Consider the following 16,708-nt stretch of genomic DNA (forward strand, 5'->3'; position numbering starts at 1 on the left):
CCTTTGCCATGTTTCATTCAGAAAGGAGCAGATTTTTTCCTCCCCATATAATAGATGTCCAAAATATGTTTACGTGCCAGGAACAAACTGTCAGGCGGTGTTTGTGTTTTGTGCTTTTTGCTTGTTTGTTAGTTTTGGCAATAAACGCACTTCTCTATTTTATTATGAAAAGGAGGTAAATGAGCTACAGGAATTATTGCTTATGTGGGATCTCTAAGGCATCCATCAAGAGGGAAGCTTCGTTGTGCTGATGAGAGCTACGCAACACCACAGGATGACAGCAAACATCCTGGCCAGAGCTCTGCAGTCGTTTGGGACAAAGGCTGAAGGAAGGGAAAGGCAATAGTACCAGATTTGCAGAAAGGTAACTGAGGAGCTCGTGCTGGAGGCAGGGAAGCATCAGGGTGCTCCTGCAAGGCTACACTCCTTCCAGTCAGGGAAAAATGGAGATGGGCAAGACTAATCCTTTTGAAATGCATTCAGAGCAAAACAGAGAATTCTAATAATCCCGTCTGACAAAGGAAATGAACGAGTCTTGGGGGTAATATTGAAAAACTGGTGGGCAGTCAGAGTCAAGGCCATATGGTCCTCAAGCTGTGCTGTCACACTGATCTACAGATGGAGACGTATTATCTTACATTAGCACAAAGTTGAGCATTGCAGTAGGCACTTGTGAAACAGACCAGAAGACTTGATGATACGATTGACAATTACTACAAAGTCAGGTGAGAAAAAGTCATCAGCCAGAACTGTTCCTCTGTGCAAAGTAGCTGGAGAAGGGATGAGGAATTGCTTTGAGGAATGGTGCCCCACCACTGTGGAGTGCTCGGACAGGTAAAGAGGTGACTGCCAGGCAGGCCCATAGTTGGGGGTCCAGGCACCTGGGTTCACACCAGTCATCGTCCTCCGAGGCTTTATGTACTGAAGGCATCGAGCGTGCAAGGGAATAACAAAAAATGCTGGGTGGTAGCCATACGTGAACACTCTTTGTTCCATGCTGCCAATGATTAATGGCTTACACCCATGGGACAATCATTTACCTGCAAGTCTTGGCTAGAAGCTCCGGGGCATCAAAAGTTTATGAGGCAGCTCTGCGTCAGTCCCATGAATCCACATTTTTAAGGTGCTCAGGAACCCACGTTTTAGGTGCCTAGGAGTATCTTTAAAATCTGTCCCACGGGTTAGCTCAGCATTTCAGTGTCTCCTCTGATCAGTTGTTCAGAGATTGACATTAGCAAAGGAGGCACTAAATCCCAAATCTTTTTGTTTCTAAGGAAAAATCAAAACCCCGTCGCTTCCACATGAAACCAAGAGGGGCCGGGCTGAGCTGACCCACCTGACGTTCACTGATGTGTGTGAGCCGAGGGAACGGACACCCACACGGCTCTGGGAGCCGCTGCCCTGAGCCGGGCTCTGCCAGCTCCCCGTGCTCTGAAGCACATCCAAATTTTCATACAGAGCGCCGAACCCACGGGCACTTTGGCAGCGCTGCCTGGCCCCGCTCCAGAGACACTTAGTGGGAGCTCCGCGGCCTCGCCGGGTAATGCACGGAAGGACCGTTCTGCAGCGATATTTGGACACCGAGCAGGGAGAGTCTCGGGACCACGGGCTCGTGCAAGACGGGCTCGGTGTAGGGCAGAGAAGAGCAGAGCAGCGCCCTGCATCAACCTGGGTGGGAGGAGCGGGGCAGAACATCCTCCGAGAAACACGTGAGAAGAAATCCCGGAGACCACAGGGGGAAAAATTAACATGCCGTGGGAAACGGCAAAGAGCTCCAAGTACAGAGCGAGGAGGGGGAGCGCAGCGAGGTGCTCCTGCCCGCTCTGATGCAATACAGCACCGAGACGGAGCTGGGCCGGGAGCCAGCGAGCACCGAGCTCAGAGCTGCGGGATTTAACCCTTCCGCCGCACCGAGGGGCACGAAACGCGGCTGGGTTCCAGCGTGCAGGGAGCTGCTGGGGGAGCAGAAGGGATGTAAGCGCCAAAGCAGCCAAAGAAAACGTGTCGTTATGGGGCGGGCGGGCCGAGACGGTTCTCAAATCACGGCTGGTTGATGAAACGTGGCCAAAACGATCCGGCATTGCAACAGGTCGCATCCCGCCCGCTGCCCACCCGCCGCAGCACAAACTTTCCGCAGGCCGGCACAGCCAACGACCCTCAACGTGGAGCTGCCCCCGGCCCGGCTCCTTCCGGCGGCGTCGAGCGAGCGCCAGCCCCGAGCCGCGCCCGCCCCGCCCCGCCCCGCCCCGCCGGGCCGCCCCCCGCCCCCGCCCACACCTGGCCGGGGTGGGCCGTGCCCGCGGGGTTGCGGGCCGACTCGGCGGGAGGGCGAGTGGCGGCGGAGCGGAGCTGAGCGGAGCTGAGCGGAGCTTGGCCGAGCGTGGCCGGGAGCAGCGCCGCGTCTCAACGGCGCCTCGCGGCGGGGCCGAGCGCGGCAGTCGGGGTCGGTCCCGGCGCAGGTGAGCGCGGGGCGGCAGGTGGCGGCGGCGGCGGCGGGGCGGGCGCGTTGGAGGGGCGGGCGCGGCGCGCGGCCCCGGCGGGGGCGGGCTGGAGGCGGCGGCGCGCGCGGAGCGCGGTCCCGCGCGGCAGCGGCGGTGGAAGCGGCGGCTGAGGTTGGAGGAGCGGAGCGGAACGGAACGGAGCACAGCGGGGCACAGCGGAGCCGGCGGGCGGTTCTGGCGCGGCCGGAGGCAGCATGCGGGCGGAGCAGCCGCGGAGCCCCGGTAAGTGGCCGTGGTGTCTCATCCCCGCAGCCCCTCGCGGCGGGCTCGGCTCCCGCGGAGCCGCCAAACTCCGCCGCCTGTTGAGCCCGTCGCTTCCCAGCTCCCCGGCACCGGCCCCGCTGCCGACCGGGCTCTGCCCCGCGGGGCCGCCGGGATCGCGCCGCCGGATCTCCCCCTCACCCCCCCACGCCCTCCGGGGCCGCCACGCGGTGCGCGGTCGCCGCCGGCTTCGCCCCGCGGGGGCCTCCCCGGGCGGGGGAGCGCGGCTCGGCGGGGCTCAGCCGGGCACCTGCCGCCGCGGGGCCGCGCTCCGAGGGGCCGCGGCGTGACCTTCCCCGCGGGGCTCCCCGGGGTGGGTGTCCCGGAGCGGCGACGGGAGGGCGAGGGCGGCTCGCGGCGTGGCCGGGCGGTGCGGTGCCGTTCTCGGAGCAGGGAGGGCGCTGCGGCGGGCGCGGGGCGCGCCGTGCCCCCGGGGAGAGCGCGGGGTGCGGGGCCACGGGTGCGAGAACAAAGGGCCCCGCTCTGCGGGAGGGGGGAGGTCCCGGGGAAAAACCACGTTCAGCGTGGAGCCCCCGGGGCTGCCGCCGGGCCGGGGGGGCCGCGACCTGTTGGGTTCTGGGAGAGCGGCGTGGGGCTCGGGCCGGTGTTGTGGGCTCGTAACAGAGTGAGCGCCCGCTGTCCGGATGCTGTGGGAGAGCGCTCCTGGGAGCCGGCTTGGAGCTGTGTGAGGACGTGGAATAGAGGGAAGTGTTTCTTGCCCTCTTGGTGGAGGGATGCGCCGTGTTTCCAGGAGACTGACCAGGGCAGCTGCGGTACGGCGTTACGGAGCGCTGTGCTGATCTCATATGTAAGCAAATGAAGTTGCATTGCCGGTGTCGAGTGTAGAATTGAGCCATAAGGAGTGGTTTAGTCTGAGGATAACTGGATAACGCCGCAAATGTAGGCGATGTTGGATATTTGCTGTTGTAGAGCTCTCCGAGGACGGCTGCCGTGAGCAGGGATGGCAAATACAGCTTCCTTATTCGCTTGTAGAACCACCACTGTTCATTTTTCAAAGTAAATGTTAAGAGAAATGACAAATTTAATTTGAGATTACAAAGGTCCTCCGCTGCAATTGACTTATCTCTGTGCCTGGTTACGGGTGGTTTGTTCCTGGGCTGCCCGGGTGGCTTTGAAACAGCTTCTTTCTTTCTTTTCCATTTATTTAATTATTTATTGAAGTACACTACACTCCTTCCAGCAATGCAGGAAGTGCTCGGCACACGGGAACGGTTTTATGGAGGGAGCAAGTGTACTTTAATCCTCATTTGATTATTTCTGCTCTGGGGCTGAGGCTGTGGGAGCAGCGCATCGCTATGCTGAAGTGTGGGGGGAGCCAGAAGGGTCGTCTACATGGTGAGGGGGGGGGGTGGCCAACTTCTCAGTGTCAGCCTTCACCCCTCCATTGCACTGTGCGAGTTTCTGAGCGTACGTCACTGCCATGTGTGCTGCCCTGCCCATTGGGATAGGGCTCAGTGTGACCGCACACGGGAAGGGGTCAAGCCAGCACAGGGCCATGGAGTTAATGCATCACTTCAGCTCAAGAGATTCTTGTAATTCAGCTTCGTTACCAATGTTGCCTTCTGCCCTTTTCTTTGCACACGTGTGTCTGTAAATATGTCTTGGAGAAGTACATTAGTGACGTAGCAGGAGCTGGAGATAATGTTTTATTCCCATCCGTGTTGGCAGCGAGAAGGTCAGTGCCTGGAAAACCCAAGCAGCAGCTTCCCTATGCTGTGGGTGTGGGCTGAGAGATGTGCAGGTATTTCTTCATTATTTTTAACCCAAGTCCTGCTTTTGGGAACATTACCTAACTGTCATTGGCAAAGGCAGTCGGAGCTGGTGATTATAAGGAGAAAGATCTAAGCTTGTGGGTAACAGAGAAGAAGTGTTTTCCTCTTTGTGTCCACATAATGCAGGGCTGTGGGAAGATATGCTTAATGAGGATGATTATTGCTGTGGCTTTCCATAAATCCACTTGTAATGGAGGCTTTGTACAGTTACTTCTGAATCTGTACATTTAAAAACTGCAAATAGCGATAATGGAGTTGGCTAATAGCAGACTGTCAAGTAAGTGCAATCCTTGTGATAACGTTCAGCCATAGATCTCCATTTAAGTATTACTTTTAAGCAGAAAATGTTTCTTGTAGGTCATAGTATGTGCAGTTTGGAGGGGGGGAAAAAGCCCAATTGTTGCTGCCTGTGCCTGAATCTTTCCCAGCCAACTTCATTGAGCAGAGGATGCTTTTTCTCCTCATTTTTTTCCAATCCGATCCATTTTAATTTCAATAGGAGTAATGATGATTGGCTTTAAAACTCCAAAGCCCGGAGGAAGAGCTCTGTGTGCTGGTGCAGGCTGGGAGTGGTGTATGGGGAATGTCCCTGTAGTGCCGCCGGGTGCAGGTTGGGGCCCATCCCATTGGAAACCTGAAGCAGGACAAACCTTTCCATCTTGGCTCTAAGTACCTTTGTTTCTTTCAGCGCCGCTCGGAAGCCGGGGCTGAGAGTTAAATTACCCCCATGTTACCCAGCCTTAAAACAAAAGGTGAAGCTGGCACAGCAGGGAGGATTTTTAATGGGTTATCTCACTGCGGTACAGAAGTAATGTGTTCTTCTCAAGTGAAGCACCTGTAATGGATAGCAGATGACTGGCTCAGGGTTTGAATGAGTGCAGCTCTAACTTAGGTAGTAAAGAAGCTGCCTTAGCGAAGGCCTGGCACCTGGGCTGCCAGGAAGAGATTGTTAGGAAATGTGTGTGATGCTCCCCATCAGCACTTCAAGAAGTGCCTTGACTTTCACCTTGCATACAGCTGGAGGGCTCCGTACATGGTTACACACAATCCTGCTGCAAGAGCAAACTGCTTCAGTGCAGTGCAGTGCTCAGATGCAAAATGCATGCTTCCTTTCCAGTAAAAACTTGTAATTACACGGGGTGGTAGTTGACTGGAAAGTATTGCAAAACATATGTAAGAATACTGTCGTACAAACTCTGAAGCTGAGGAATGACTCACGGCGCCAGCTCTGTATCAGATTCTATCTATACGCTGGGTTTAAATGACAAGTTTACTTTAGGCAGGGAATATGCAATTTTCTTGTACTCTTTCTTCATCTAATGTCAAGCGAGCTTAATGAAACAGTGCGTGTGGGCATACGGGAGGCACCGGTTGTAGAGCACTCGTGAGCTCCATTTGTGCAGGTAGCACAGGCCTCCCATGTGCTGTGTGTGTTGAAACAAAGTTTGTGATACTGTTGCCTGTCTTGAAACATTTGTTTCTTTTAGTATACCACATGATTTGCTCAGGTTAGTAATGCCCTTGTGCTTTGCTTTCTGTAGGAGCTGGTGCTTGGGTTTTGGCACCTAAATGCAAATGATATGGTGGGGAAGGGGCCAATGGTTGTAGAGCAAGGAGGGAAGGAGTTCTTTCTGCTGGAACAGCGCAGGGTTTTGTTCGTGCCTTTGCTTTTGCAGCCATGATTTATTATTAGAAGTTGTGTATAGAGCTTTGCAGAGCCCTGAGAAATGCAGGATGGGTCAATGGGCAGCAGCGTCCTGAGGTCAGGGGGGCTCGGAGAAGGGCAAACTGGGGAGCGGAGGGGTCAGACCCATTGGCAGTGCCCTGGTGCAGATACTGTGCTGCCCCTGGGCATGACCCTTCTCCTCTCTGGAACTTGTCTGCTTTCGTGCCTTTGGGGCAGGTGAAAGCAGCCCTTAGTCTTCACCTTTGCCACACTCATGAGGCTGCAATGAGCTGCACCTGCGGTGGTTCTGCTTGCTGACAGAGGGTCTCATCTTTGGGTTCTGCAAGGAGGTTAAGGAAGGGCAGCTGGCGTGCTGCTATTTAGTGGTAGTGAATGCAGTGTGTGCACAACTGTGCCTTCCTGAGAAATGTAGTGCAATAGGTTGGGATCCTTCAAGGAGTTTGCTGAATGAGACCTTTTCTAAAGAGCAAAAACACAGAGAGAAGTTCTGGAGCAGGGGGTGGAAGCAATATATATAATGTAGTTAAAAGCTAAACTGGTAGATCATCTCCTAACACCTCAGCTCAGACCGAGGGGGGGAGGCAGCTCTGTTCGGATGCTTTCCTTAAGTGCAATCCGCTGTGTAGCTGAAATATGGAAATGGCCTTAATCTGGGAAAGAATAGGGCTGTCCTGCTCTTACCCTTGTCCTTCAGCAGGCATAGAAGCTTCCAGTTTCCAACCTGCCCAAAAGACATTTATTTCTTGGCACAAAATTTCAGCTGCAGCTGGCAAGTGGGTAAGTGCTTTCTTCCAGCCTTGCTGAGAAAGAGAGGAATTATTTAGGTTGGCACAAGAAGTTTACAGTTAGGAGTTGTCGGATGCAACTGAAGAAGGGAGAAATGTGAAGATTGGGCATGTGACATCGCTTTCTCAAAAGCAGTGTTAGAAACCTCGTTGTTGCTTATAATTAAACACAACATGCGTGCATCTGACTGTGGAGAGGAGTTATCTCTTGGGTTAATAGGCCTCTCTTCCTTATATATTTTTTTTCTCTTACAAATGGAGTGCTTGACACTGAGTTGCATGTGTGTATGCAAAGGATAACATCTGTTCTATTTTATGAGATCCACATAGCGTAGCTGCTTTTCTATCCCTCCAGTGTACGGATTCTTCTCCTGTGTGTCATCCTAAATGCTGAAGTCAGCCGGGCACTTAAGCTTTGTAATAACCCCTCTCTGCAGGAGCGGGAAGTTATTCATGGGATGGTACTTGATCCTCCAGTTAAATTTCCTCACAAAATTAGTTCTTGGAGTGTTTTGGAAAATCCATTTCGCTTCTAGAGGCTTTTGTGAAGTTCTTCTGGAGCAGGTTTGGCGGCTGTCAGAGCCATTGGTTGGGCTACGTACATCAGGATGGCTGAGTTTTGATAGGCTTGCTAATTGGAAAGGTAAATTGAGTATGAGAAGTATGAAAGGTTAGCCTGGTGTTGGGATTTTATGGTACAGGCATAAAAGTATAATTGGTCTTTTATCTCAGAGGAGAGCCACAGAAGTGGGTTAAGAAGGTCCTCATCCTTTTGTACATGATGCTGAGAAGGCATTGAGGTGTGATGTGCTTTGAGGATAGGAGATGGGGGAGGGAGGAAAAAGCACTTATTTTGATTTTTGGATGAAGTTGTGAACTTTGACATACTACTCTTCTCCAAACACGATGTAGTTACGTTTATATCTTTGTAGCATTTGTTTCATCAAGTTTGATCAAAGCTTCAGTCATTGCAGAATCGATAGTAATTCCCCTTTCTTAACAAAAAACCTGTAATTCATGAACCCGCCTTCCATCGTGTTTTAACTACTTGTAATACAGAATATGGTACAAATTGAGTAGCAAATGCATGTGGAATCCAATAGCACGTTTTCCCTGTCAAAGTTAAGTGAAATATGAAACAATGTGAACAGTGAAAATTAGCCTCTTATACGCATGGACTGGTGGATGAAGAAATAGTTTGCGATATATATTCTCATTGGCTTTGCTGAGACTGATCTTGGGCACAGACAAAATTGCTTTACAGTCTTATGTATTCTAATCTATGCATTATTATGTGGTAGAAAATACTCATAAAATTGTACTTAACCCGAGGTTGAGGTACAAGTTTGTGAGGGTGTGTTGCAGATACTGACTGTCTCCTTGCTGTAGCCTTGTCTGTAGGTATCTTCCATTAATAAAGCACAGGCTGCACTGAGGGAGAGAAGTATTTCAGCAGATTGTGGAGTACCTGCTTTAATTCTGCCTCTTGACATTGGAGTAAAATGATAAAGTAGTGAAGAAAAGTATCATCAACTTCCAAAACCTTATGGGGTTGAGTTCTATTTTGGAAAGTCTCATTGGTTTGGGTTTGACTTTTGCCTGCATTTATGGGCTTGCTTCGTGCTTTGTGTGCAGTGATGTGGTGGGATACCTGCTGTAGTCTTTTGTTTGGACTGTTGGCTCACAAGGGGTGTTTCAGAGCAGCACTTCCATTGACCTCATCTTTTGCAGTCTGTAGTTGTGGGCTCCAACCTCTTCACCCACACAGGTCAGCAGGGAGAGCTCCTGGATGCTGGGGTTATGGGCATGATTGCAGCTCTGCTCTGGGCTGATGGACAGAGAGCTTTTCTGTTACTCTGTGGCTCACAGAGTGCTTCTCATCTGCATGGGGGAAATGTGTGGAAGGGTGACACATGTGCCTCAGTGATAAAACACCGCCGCTTTATGGGAGCAAGCTGTTTCTGCCGATAATTGTGCTTGGCTCTTACTATGTTCCTTACCTGAAGCTTTATTATAATGTTGCTTACAAAGTAAAAGTGTGCTGCTATAATAACTCAGCGATGATCTCTTGCTTATGTCTGTGGAAGAAATAAGAAGCATAATTAATTACGAGAAGGAAGAGTTTGGAAGGATTATGAGGCAACAGGCTGCTGTGCTCCTCCAGTAACCACCTACCTGTTGCCATCAAGTTGGGCATCTTTTAAGATGATGTCTTTCTGAAGAGCAATCAGAGGCTTCTTGGTTGGCCAAGGCCACCTAGATAGGTGGGCAAATGTCTGTCTTGGAAGGACTCGTGCAGAATTGTCAGGATCAGCAACGTGTCTGCTGCAATCACCGAACCATTAAGGTTGGAAAAGACCTCTAAGATCATCCAGTCCCCACCCCACCATGCCCAGTGACCATGTCCCTCACTGTCATATCTCCACGGTCCCTGAATACTGCCAGGAATAGGGACTCCACTGCCTCCCTGGCAGTCTATGCCAGTGCATCACTGCTCTTTTGGTGAAGAAATTGTTCCGAATATCCAACTGGAACCTCCCCTGGCACAGCTTAAGGCCGTTCCCTTTTATCCTATCAAGACAATACCACATCTTTCATAACTGGGCACCATGGACTGCTTTGTTTGCTTGGATCGTAGGTGTTTAAGGCAGGCACCAGGAGTCTTGCAGTGCGGAACAACGCGTTGCGTAGCAGTCAGATTGCTGGAAAGTGTTTGTAAATGCGAGTTTGAGATAAAGCTTTCTGTATTTTTCTTATTAAACTTTGACGAGCAGCGCTTGGAAGGCTAGTGAATTTTTGATGCTCTTAAATGCTGTCTGCAAGGAGCAGGTGAGGAATCTGATGACCTCCTACTTTCCTTTTTGTTTGTTTTTTTGGTGAGCAATGCCTCTGCTGCACGTTGCCTTGGGATGTCAGGAGAAATGCTGCCATTCTGTTGTTGGAGTTGGGGTGGTGATGGGCTGAGCTGCGCGATAGCCAGGCTGCAGGTAGGGATGAGTGCTCAGACATTGGCTTCCTTTGTATCTGAAGTGAGTTAAAAGCCTCTTGGATTCTTCTTGAACAGTGTAATTAAAATAAACACTATAATACTAATCATTTATGTATTTTTGCCTGTGGGTGAAGTTTTAAATTAGAAGTAGCTATACTTCGGTGCAAGTGGATTTTTTTTATTATTATTATTATTATAGTGTTGCCTGTTTCCAGTCTGGTAATATTTCTGTGAGTGCATAAAAAATATTGCTAGGCAGATTTGTTTTTGTTTTTTATTACCTAATTGTATATTCTAGTAACAATGTAATTATTGCTTTTAACAAAAACTGCCTGACTTGAGTGTTTAATTCCATCAGACTCAAGCAGTCACTGATGAGGTGATAAATGATAGGTTATGTGTAGAAGTGGATTTGCAATTATTTGCTGCTTTGGGGGGAAAAAATAATGATGTTTTGTTTCTGTCCAATGACTAATGTTGAAAATCAAAGCGGCGCACCAGATGTTTTTTCTAATGGCTGCGGTTCAAGGTCCCTTTTGTATGGAGGAGTGTTTCGGCTGAGTTTGTCTTGCTGGCTTTGAAGTTTCTCCCGCTTGTTAATGCTGCACTCCTCCGGATCTCCCATCCCAGACCCCTCTGCGAGCGGGTGGTGTGAGCAGGCTGAGCTGCCTGTGCATTCATTGGGAGGTAAAGGGGCTGCAGATCTCTGGCAGTGTGGGCCGAGCGCTTCCATTCGCTTGTGTTTATTTCACAGAATTAAAATAAGAATAAGTGTTTCGCTTTTATTTGTTGATGTCTGATTAGGAATTAGGAGAGGAAACTGAATCGCTGGTGTGATTAGCGTTAGGTTTTGTTTCTGCTCTATGAAAGGATTCATTGTGTGAGGCTTTCCCTCCATGGCTCTGCCTAATCCCGCTGAAGTCATTCTAACGGCGGCAGTGCTGGGGGCTCTTCGTCTTGTTCTCCTGCACGCAGCGTGGTACAGCTGAGAACATTTCCTCTCTGCAGGAGCTGCATCTCGTGCTGACGCTGCCGTCGCAGCACAGGGTGCCACAGTGGCTGGTAAGGTGGGTGTTGGTGCCAGGGGAGAGGATGTTGGCCTGAAATCTTCAAACTGCCCTAATTTGCATTGCCTTTGGATTCCAAATCTCAGCCCGTGGTTCTGGTAGCCCAATGGATCTCCTGCCTTTGTGCAGCTGCAGCTGAGGGGGGTGAGCTGACTGGTTCCGGCTGTAATTTCTTCCATAGCTCAACTTTCTTTGCTGTTATAGTTCTGTGATGAGAAGCCTTAAAATTGCTCATTGTGCTCTTTCAGGGGCAATTTTGCAAGTTAAAGGTTCATAGAAAGCTAAATATTTCTTGCTGCCCACTTAGAAATTGCAGTAGGCACAATGGCTCTTCTTTCAAACATAAAACAATACCCAAAAATACCCTGGAAGAAACAAAACTCGCACCCCACGAGCACCGGCCTTTCTTTTCTTCTGAATCAGAGTGTCACTGCAAGGTCTCAGTGATTTAAAAACATAAAATAAACTCCCTTGAGGAATCTATTAAAAATTATTTGGTTCACTGAACATTCAGAGCACGATCGCTCTCGGAATCCATTACATGCCTTTAGAAAGGCTTTAAAAATCCTCTCTGACAAAGTTTTGGTCTGAGTTTTGTCCCTTTGGCAGGTGGGCATGAGGGAATTTCATAGCTTTATTTTCATAACAGAAGCGTGCAGAATTAGTATTGATTTTAGCATAGCTGCCTGCTAGTGCCGCTGTATCCAGGGGTCGTATGTCAGCTCCGCTTTGTGGTGGCAGCTTTCCCTACTCCCTTAGCTGAAGCCATCGAGTTGTGGGGCTCTGGAAATAATTGGGAAATGCTGGTGGTTTTTTTGTTGGTATTTTTTTTTTCCTTCCCTCCTTTGAATTCAATTTGTAAAGCTTTATTACTTAGAATTAAATTCTTATCAGGTTGAAATGGTGCATAAATTCTCAGTGAATGAAGACAAATGGCATTAGAAACCTGTGCAAGTAAGCTATATTTTAGTCCTGGATTTATTTTCATTTCCATTGTGGCACATTGAAAACATTTTGTGTCTACTTTGCCTGTGCTTATTGCTGTTCTCTTGTCCTGGTGATTTTGAATGGTCAAGTCTGGGAGAATTGCTGCGCTGTATTCCCAGTTACAGCGCGGTTACATCTTATGGCATCGCTCAAGTTTCTAGATCCCTAATGTAGTGTTGCCTGTACCCATGTGTATGGGAAATTGGTAATCACAGCCTGAACCTCTGATTAATCAGCTGAGGCAAGTGTCGGGTCTGCTGTGGGAGCACAGGTGAGAGTAATTGAGCTTGACTCCACCACCTCTAGATCTCATTTAAGGGCTGACCACCACTAAGGCAGCATCTCTTGGAGATTGCTCCTTAGTGGAGATTGCCCCAGTGGTTCCCAGCAGACTGAAGGCTTCCATATGGTGAGTTTTTCCTGTAAATAACCTTTTGGGTATTTACAAGTATCACCTTTTCATTATTGTCACTGTACACCATGAGAGTGTGATGCCAGTGTGTGCTGAAATGGCTTGTCATGTTGTTTGTATATAGCAAAGATACCTCCTTTTGAAGAACTTTTAGCTGATGATGTAGAAATCTGGACATCTGCTTCCTTTGGTTCTTGTATGCAAATATTAATAGCTATGTGGGGCTCAGTTCTTCAGAACATAAAGTCAGGTAGGAATTACAGAATCATTAGAGTTGGAAAAGCCCTGTAAGTGTATCCAGCCCACCCCACCATGCCTGCTGACCACGTCCCTCAGTGCCACATCCCCACAGCTCCTGAACACTTGCAGGGGATGGTGACCTCTCCACCTCCCTGGGCAGCTGTGCCAGAGCATCACCCCTCTTTCTGAGAAGAAATCGTTCCTGATATCCAATCTGAAGGATTTAAAGGAAGCACAAACAATGGGCAAACCCTTAGGATACACGAGTTTATTTGATTAACCCATCTGACCTGCAGTGCTGGAGAGCAGTTAAATATTTGGACAGTCAGCAGACCTGTTGGGTGCTCGCCTCCATTTGTGCTTTGTGCTCTGTCTTTTGCTGCTTTTGAGTCTCAGATGAGGCTGAGTTGGTGCCTGTGTGGCCCCGGGCCTGTCTCTGAATCAGGCTGGTGTGGTTCTGTGACATGGAATGGGAAGGGATGGGGACAAGGGGGAAATGGTTAATTGTGGGTTGTCAGCCCTGGCTGGTGACTGGAGATATTGGTCTAATCAGAGAGGGCACTGCAGCCCTGAGAGGTGTAAAAGTCTTGTCAAAACCTCATCTAATCTCCTGCATTAACTGTATGTGGTAATAACGAATTAAATAGAATTCCAGAGAGTGGAGATGTTCTGTTCTAATAACGTCTCAAAAAAATCAAGATGAAGTATTGAGCTGGATGAGGCACATCACCGTTATCCAACTTTTTCTTTCCCCAATATAATCACTTTTAATTTTATGTGAGCTCATGTTAGTGCTTTAAAAACTCATTTGTCTCCTTGTCAGCAGCTTGACCGGTATTTTAATACAGAAGATGTGATTTCGTCTTGAGCCAGTTTTGTTTATCAACAGGTCCTGTGCTCAGCTGGAAAACTGTTTGACTTTTTCAGTGCTGTGGTTTTGATGTTAGATGTGTGCTGTAGGGAAGTGAAACTGGTGTGAGAACAATGACGCTTTCAGTGGCTGCGTTTCCATTTTGATTCAGGGAAAGGGGAGCAGGTGTTTAAGCCAAAGAACTCATTCTTAGCCTTTTTTTCTGGAGGCCTGTGCTAACTCTCAGTGTAACTCTTGCCAAAGTCAGAGGAAAATGAGAAGAGTGGTTGCAATTCTGGCTTAGCTGAGCGCGTTGCTGGATGCACAGCCATGGCCGTTGTGGTAGAAATAGGGCTGGTGTGTTTTGTGGGAGAAAAGGCCAATACAAACAAAACCCTCTCGGGATTAAAATGTGGTTTTCAAAATGCTGATAGTACTCTTTTTTCTTCTTTTTCCTCTTTCAAATTCTGTCAAGAAAACAGCACGATTATAATGTTTTCTTCACACAGGTTTTGCAAAAGTGACTAGGCAGCATTCAGATCTGAGCTCCTTCTGACTTTGGAGTGTCCACATTGTGCGTAATTAACTTTTAAAGTCAGGTTTTGGAAACTCAAGTGTTTCACTAGAAAATTAATGAGGAGTTTAGTGTAACGTACTGCTTCTTTCAGCGTGTTTTTTTCCCCCCTGAAACTACTGAGTCATAAATAATTTAAATTGAAAATGATTCTTAAACTTTGATTCTGAAGTGAGCGATGAACGAGCGTTCCCCTGTATTTGTGGCCTCCAAGTGAAAAATGCCTTGGCGAATAAAGCTGCTCCATTAGTTTTCACAGCAGTTTGCTGTGACACAAATGTATTTTCTAGGTGTGCTTAGAAGGTGTGAGTTACCCAGCCACAATGCTCCATCTTCCCACTTAATTGCTTTATGGATTTGCATGCAGCCCCGTTAATTCGGCTGTTTCTATGCGATCGCTGAAGCATCTTGGGAGAGTTCATCCTGCCTGGGGTGGGGTATGTTGCAGCTCTCCTTGATGGTGGGGTGCTGTGGGTTTTCCCTTTTTGCTCCAGTTTGACCTTCAGAAAGGGTTAACATACAGGCAATCATCGGCTCTCCAAGAACTCACTGCCTCTGTGGCTGTGTGCAGAAGAGCTAAAACCTACTGACAAGCTGTAGAAGTCCTGTGTGGGTGCATGGCCTCTCGCTCTCCTTAATAGTGGATTTTTTTCCTTTTTTTTTTTTTTCTTTCAGGAGGGACAGAGAAGATGCTGAGTTCCCAGCCACTGCGTTTTTCAGTTCCTTATTTGAAAGTGTTTTAAACAAGGGACATCAGAAGCCGCGATACAAAGCAACCTTTTGAAGTTAAAAGTGGGTCTGCATGAAAATGAACTGCTTGTCTGTGAAAAGAGTCAAGTGTGAAAGGATAGGATAGTTTCACTAAATGAATTTGATAGTCTGAATAAGTGTGGCGAGGCAGAGAGGAAAATCTGGAAAGGTCAGGACTGAGCATGTGACTCGAGATGAGGCGGTGGAAAGACATGAAAGGAATTGAGTGGAAATGCCTCGGTTTACGTTTTTTGGTTTTTTTTTTGCTTGAAGTGATTTATTTATTTTGGTGGAAGGTGGTCATAAAAAGAGAACTTTAGAAGCTTGCTGTGGAGAAGCGGGAATCTGACTCCTTCGGGATCTCATACCTTTTTCACTCAGCTTTTGTGTGGTTTCGAATAGCTGAAGGATCAAAGCCCCACAGAGCTCCTTCCTGCGTGCACTACCCAGTCAGTAGGAGAGCCCTACCCTGCGTGCTGGGCTCACTTCAGCAGCTTTTCATCCCATGTATGTGTTTCCCTCTTATTGCTGTCTTGTTTTCAGTGATCGATGCGACTTCCACTTTTTAACTGAAGTAATTCATGAAATGTGTTGTATTTCCCTGATTTGGCATAAAAGGATAGTGCAGGGAGCGCGGCAGCTGCCTTTGGTGTAGGTGAATGTGAGATGAGTTGTACTGGAGGCTGGAGACAGGCTAAACTTTTCATAGTAAGTGAAGGGCTCCAGAGTGGCTGTAACCTCTCTGGGTGGGGTCTTGATACTGATAGATGAGACCCTGAAACCACTGGCTCTGCGCTTAGGAGCAATCAAAGAGAGCTCATCAAATCTTATGAAATGCTATGAAGAGTCTGAGGAACAAAATACAGAGCATTCCTGTACCGTGTCTAAATTCGTGGTTGGTCCACGCTTGAAATGCTGTTTCTTTCCTCCCTTTCTTTCATCCCAGAAGAATACACAATAGCTGGAAGATGGTAAACTTGTGGAACTGCTGAGAGAGCTTAGGGAACCGCTCAATAGTCAAACCACACCAGACTGTGAAGGTCTGTACCACTGGGAGTACTGAAGGCTGTGGAGGTGCTCGGGGAAGTGCAGTTGTGCTTGTCTTACTGCTTTTCTCTAGTTGTTTGCTTACAGGCTTCAGTAGAGACAGCGTGGCTAGCAGGACATACCGTGTGACCCAATGCATCCGTTTTCACATTCATGTCCTGTGCTTCGCCCTGAACCCTGTGAACTTTGCATCCCCAGTTTGCTTAACATCAGGCGTGCCCTCTGCAGTAAAGCCTTATCCGTGGAACTTACTTTCTTGAGCAAGAGCAACGAACAGATAAGCTGCAGTTGGCTGAAGCTGAAAGCAAAAATGAGGAGTTGCTGCTTTCCCATTCCTTTTCCCAGCTGCTGCGGCTTACCTTATGCTATTTTGGTGTTGCACTGTTTCACTGAAGCAGCAGAAAAATAACTTAGAGGGGGATGGGAAGAGCTGAACAGCTTTCTGTGGATTAAAGCAGTTCATAGGTGCAGCGAATGCCCACGGGGATGGGATTGCATCGCCAGCGAAGGGAGCGAGTTGCTCTTGTTTTGCCCCTAGCACACCATTAGGCAGCTTAGATGTCTTGGAGCACAGCCCACCTGTCTCCCAGCTGTGGTCATCACCTGCTAACACTGACCTCAGCAATTGTTACAGCAACCTGTGGAAGGCTCTAGCTTGGAAAAACGTGAGAAAGCTATCATTCTGTGCTTTGCACTGAGTTTTTTAGCGGACTTCAGTAGAACATAAATGGTGCTTAAATATAGCTGTATGCCAGCATCAGGTAA

The 16,708-nt window shown here is 48.7% G+C and overlaps 1 protein-coding gene and 1 long non-coding RNA gene across 9 annotated transcripts in view; one reads left to right on the forward strand and one right to left on the reverse strand.

Moving 5' to 3' along the window:
• Positions 1–2,324: 2,324 nt before the first annotated feature.
• PTPRF (protein tyrosine phosphatase receptor type F) overlaps positions 2,325–16,708 on the forward strand; it is a 332,284-nt gene continuing 317,900 nt past the window's right edge. For 4 of the 7 annotated variants that reach the window (XM_032446280.1, XM_032446281.1, XM_015870116.2 and 1 more), the window contains exon 1: positions 2,586–2,723. The gene's annotated coding sequence lies outside the window, so the exon portion shown is untranslated. Of the gene's footprint in view, positions 2,460–2,585; positions 2,724–3,545; positions 3,571–16,708 lie in introns of those variants that run through there. The other 3 variants (XM_032446277.1, XM_032446282.1, XM_032446279.1) reach the window with 3 other exon arrangements.
• LOC107317432 lies at positions 5,322–10,094 on the reverse strand. Of its 2 annotated transcripts, XR_001556882.2 has the most exons (4): positions 9,203–10,094; positions 8,355–9,105; positions 6,924–7,042; positions 5,322–6,701 (listed from the first exon to the last, which is right to left on the reverse strand). It is a non-coding gene; the product is annotated as an uncharacterized LOC107317432 (long non-coding RNA). The 2 variants fall into 2 exon arrangements; XR_001556881.2 differs by lacking the exons at positions 5,322–6,701; positions 6,924–7,042 and having other exon boundaries at positions 7,924–9,105; positions 9,203–10,083.

Source organism: Coturnix japonica, chromosome 8 (assembly GCF_001577835.2).
Source record: "Coturnix japonica isolate 7356 chromosome 8, Coturnix japonica 2.1, whole genome shotgun sequence".
Taxonomy (NCBI): domain Eukaryota; kingdom Metazoa; phylum Chordata; class Aves; order Galliformes; family Phasianidae; genus Coturnix; species Coturnix japonica.